Source organism: Colobus angolensis, unplaced genomic scaffold (genome assembly GCF_000951035.1).
Source record: "Colobus angolensis palliatus isolate OR3802 unplaced genomic scaffold, Cang.pa_1.0 Scaffold184, whole genome shotgun sequence".
In the NCBI taxonomy this organism is placed as follows: Eukaryota; Metazoa; Chordata; class Mammalia; order Primates; family Cercopithecidae; genus Colobus; species Colobus angolensis.
Window position 1 is genome coordinate 3,687,175 of NW_012114977.1, and position 5,193 is coordinate 3,692,367.

The following is a 5,193-nucleotide window of genomic DNA, read 5'->3' on the forward strand; positions in this document are numbered from 1 at the left end:
CAGGCCGATGTGGGTGGACTGTTTGAGGCCAGGAGTTCGAGACAGCCTGGGCGACATAGCAAGGCCCTATCTCTACAAAAAAGAAATTAAAAAAAATTAGCTGGGCGTAGTGGTGTGTGCCTGTAGTCCCAGCTACTCAGGAGGCTGAGGTGGGAGGACTGCTAGAGGCCAGGAGTTAGAGGCTGCAGTGAGCTATGACAGTGCCACTCCACTCTAACCTGGGCAACAGAGAAGATCCTGTCTCAAAATATATAAATAAATAACAATTTTTTAAAAATAAGAAGCTGGATATAGTCTGCTTCAGTAGTCTAGGTGGGGAAAACGCCACATGTGAATAAATAATATCCGCCATGCATTAGGTGGTTGATCTGTTTACAAAATGCTCCTGGTCCACAGAGGAAGGATTTACTCCTACCTGGATGGACTAAGAAAGGCTTCAGAGAGCTGATTATAACAGGGCTGGATCTTAGGCCATGGCTGAACTTGTGAGTCAAAGTAGAGAAGGACGGGCGTTTCCAGGCTTTAAGGATCAAATATCCAAAGGGGTGGAGCCCTGAACATATCCACCATATTCCAACCCCATGCCTCTCTACAGCTTTACCCTATCTAGAACACCTCCCTTCCTCCTTGCTCTTCACATCCCATCCTTCCTTGGAGGGCCCTGGCCCTGAAAAAACATAGCAAATGGTTTCAAGTGGCCAGCCTGAAAGGTCTCATGGGGCTACAGACAGAGAGAAGCTGTAGAGGTGAGTCAGGGTCAGGCTGTGAATGAGCTGTTGGGCCAGGTTACAGGGTTTGAACTCGATCCCAAGGGCTCCAGGGAGTCACTGAAGGGAGATGAGAAGCAGCATCAATAGTCAGATTTTCTGTACAAAGTTGACTCTGGGCCGGGCATAGTGGGTCACACCTGTAATCCCAGTACTTTGGGAGGCTGAGGCAGGAGCATCGCTTGAGGCCAGGAGTTGGAGCCCAGCCTGGGCAATGTTGCAAGACTGAGTCGCTACAAAAAATTTTTAAAATTAGCTGGGTGTGGTGGTGTACACCTGTAGTCTCAGCTACTCAGGAGGCTAAGGTGGAAGGATTGCTTGAGCCTGTGAGGTTGAGGCTGCAGTGAGCTGTAATCATGCCACTGTACTCCAGCCTGGGGGACAGAGTCAGACCTTGTCTCAAAAAAAAAAAAAAAAAAAAGTTGATTCTGTGGTCAGTGTGGACAATGGATTAAGAGGTCAACACCAAAGACTCAGGGACCAATTAGGAGGCTGATGCAGTGGAGCCCCTATTCACTCCCAGCCTTTATGCCCTGAGAATAGCTGATTCTATTATTGAATCAGTTGAGATGGATTCCCGTAGAGAGCAAGACACGTTCCCTATGTCTGCCCCAAACAACCCAAAGTCTTTTGAAACCTCTACCAGGATAGGAAAGCAAGGCAATGCGATGGGTGAAGGTTTCTGGTGGTCTCAGCTTATACAGATCAAAGCCTTTCCAACCTGGTTTCCTCTGGGAGAAATCCATGGATCTAACACCCTTTTCCAAACAGAGAGACAGAAAGTGAGGGGAACTATTAGGAGCAGTGCTGGACAGGAGGGCTGCAATCCCAGCTATCGGGAGGCTGAGACAGGGAGAACTGCTTGAACCTGGGAGGCGGAGGTTGCAGTGAAACTAGATTGTGCCACTGCACTCCAGCCTGAGCAGCCTGGGCGACAGAGTGAGACTCTGTCTCAATAAAAAAAAATAAAAAATAAAACATTGCAAACCAATCTGAAGGGACGTATTATTCAATAATAGTAATGGAAAAATTAACCGACTACTGTATTTTGGGGCCATCTCATAACATCCAAATAAAATGAACCTCGTTTAATGTGTTCCTGCTGTTCAGTCTGTTCTCACAGCAAGCTCTGGAGCCTGAGTTGTACCACAAAGTTATTCTTACCTTGAGGCAAACTTAGTCTGACCTGGAGGCCCTGATAGCCATTGCTCCTAGGACTGGGGAAGGGATGGTCATAACTCCTTAGGGGAGGGGGCTCCCATTCAACCTAAGGCAATTCTCTGGAGAAGGGGCAGCAATGAACTATCAGCCACCAGCCCTCAAGAAACAGGCAGAGTACGGTAGCTCATGCCTATAATCGCAGTACTTTGAGAGGCCAACGGAGGAGAATCACTTGAGCCCAGCAGTTCAAGGCTTCCGTGGGCTATGATGGCACCACTTCACTCCAGCCTGGGCAACAGAGCAAGACCTCATCTCTCTCTCTCTAAAAAAAAAAAAGAAAAAAGCAGCAACCAGAAGATGGTTATCCTTCATGGTGAAGGGGATCTGGGCAGAGCATCCCAGCCTCTGCTACCGGGAGGGCCTATTAATATTATTATAATTCCCACGTCACAAAAGAGGAAAGCAAGGCCTGAGAAGTGAAGGAACTTACCCGTGCCCACAGCTGGAAGTGATGGTATCAAGGTCTGTTTGGTGTCACTGGTTGTTGTGGGAAGACTAAGCAGCTATTGAAACAGAGGACCAGCAAGGAACTTGGAGAAAGGCAGAGATACTGAGTGAATCTCCTTAGAAAGGGGCAGGGAAGGCCGAGGTGGGCAGATCACGAGGTCAGGAAATCGAGACCATCCTGGCCAACATGGTGAAACCCCATCTCTACTAAAAATACAAAAAAATTAGCTGAGTGTGGTGGCACGCGATTGTAGTCCCAGCTACTTGGGAGGTTGAGGCAGGAGAATCACTTGAACCCTGGAGGTGGAGGTTGCAGTGAGCTGAGATCACGCCACTGCATTCCAGCCTGGCGACAGAGTGAGACTCTGTCTCAAAAAACAAAAAACAAAAAAACAGGGGGTGGGGATGTGAAGGGACAGGGTTGCAGGTTGCTTACAATTACTTTGCTAAAGTCAAGCTACAGAATAACATCTGGATTCTGTAAATTCATGTATACCATGCTTGAGGACTCAATGCCCCATATTCCACATGGTGCTGTAGAAGAACTTCAGGTACTGCATGTCTCTTGATGATGATGGTGTTCACTAGGCCTCCGATCAGCTGTGTGACTTTGGGCAAGTTTCTTCACATCTCTGTGCCTCAGTTTCCTTATCTGTAAAATGGGGACAATCATATAAACCAGGTTGGTGTGAGGATTGAATGAGTTAGTATTTGTGGGTTTTTTTGGTTTTGTTTTTGAGATAGATGGAGTGTTTATCTGTGCCCAGGCTGAAGTGCAGTGGCACCATCTCGGCTCACTGCAACCTCTGCCTCCCGGGTTTGAGCGATTCTCCTGCCTCAGCATCCCGAGTAGATGGGACTACAGGCGCCCACCATCACATCCAGCTAATTTTTGTATTTTTAGCAGAGATAGGTTTTCGCCATGTTGGCCAGGCTGGTCTCAAACTCCTGACCTCAGGTGATTCGCCCACCTCAGCCTTCCAAAGTGCTGGGATTACAGGCATTGGCCACTGTGCCTGGCCTGCAACGTTTTCTTTTTCTTTTCTTTTTTTTTTCTTTTGGAGACAGTCTCGCTCTGTCACTCAGGCTGAGTGCCCAGGTGTAATCTTGGTTCACTGGAACCTCCGCCTCCCAGATTCAAGCGATTCTTCTGCCTCAGCCTCCAGAGTAGCTGGGATTACAGGCGTGTGCCACCACGCTCGGCTAATTTTTGTATTTTTAGTAGAGACGGGGTTTCACCACATTGACCAGGCTGTTTTCAAACCCCTGACTTCAGGTGATCCGCCCGCCTTGGCCTCCCAAAATGCTGGGATTACAGGCGTGAGCCACCTTGCCCGGCCCACAATGTTTTCTTAAACTTTTAATTTTTAGCTATCCTGTTGAGGTTCTTCCAGATGAATTTTAGCCTCTGACCCAGAAGTATGATTTGATAGGCGTGGAGTTCTGGTTGCTTCTTAAATGAAGAACTTCCTCAGGATATCTGAACAATTCTCTTGGGTGGAAGCCTCAAGGACCATGAAAACAAAACCAAATTCTATTCGGCCCCTGAAGTCCTCTTGCCTCCTGCGGTTACCATCAAAGAGCTATGGTCAAAATTCCAAGGGATAATTCAGGGTCTGATTCCACTATCTATCCGCAGACCGCCTATACATAAATCTATTATTATCGGAGATTTACGATTAATCCTATAATATTTTAGGGGCTGTCCAGTATAATCTTCTGAAAGTCCAATAAGGTAGCTGCACGTAGTTCCTGAACGCTTGAAATGTGGCTAGTCCCCTAGAGGAACGGAATTAATTTAAATTTACATAGCTACATGTGACTACTCATTGGTCACTGCAGTAATTGTTAAGACTGGTTTTGCCTGTAACTTGCATGTTTTATTGGACATCAGTTTCAATATTTTATTTGCATTGCTAAAAGTCAAAATCCTTTTGACTTTGCCAGTTACTCAGTGAGAGGACGGTTGGAGCCAGTTTCTGTTCTAGGCTTACAGTTTTAAGGGCAGATAAAGGTCAGTTTTTAACCTCGAGATGAACAGACTGTTAACTTTCTACGGACTTGCCCATGGGGTTCCACAGTGAGCCTGGGCCGGGGAGGCAGGTACTGTGTCAGGGGGAAGAAAAAAGGGGCTTCTAGCTGGGGAGTGACACACAGGGCACAGGAGCATGTCCAGCCCTGGGGTCCCAGGAGCAATCCCCTTCTCTTAGATGTGGAAAGTGAGGAGGGAGCAGAGCCTTGCTCAGAAACGGAGCTCCCCAATCCCCCACCGCCCTAGCTACTGGACTGGAACTACGATGGACACGAATGTCCTTCTCACTGTACTGACTACACTCAACACGCGGGAAAGATGAAGCGAGGGGATTTAAATGCGTGGGATTGCTGAATGACCCACAAAAGCTGAAGGAGCGCGGCCGGACTTATCACACTCCTTGAGACAAAGCGGGTGGGAGACCCAGAGGTGAGGAGGGAGGCCTGGGAGGTCAGGGGCTCTCTGCAAAATGGCTGCGGCCGGGCCGGCCTCCCGCGCTGGCCACGCGGGCCGGTTTCAGGTGTTCCCGGCCTGGGCAGGGGCGGGCAGGAGAGAAGGGACCGGCTGCGAGGAGGGCTCGCTGAGAAGAAGCGAAAATAGGCTCTTGGGAGCAGGGACGCGGAGCCAGAGGAGCCGAGAAGAGCGCGTGCGCCGTGGCCTACGGCCTCCCGGGAAGGCGGAAGCCTGGGGAGGGCGGTGCTCTGGGCGGGAGGCCCGGCCGGGTCG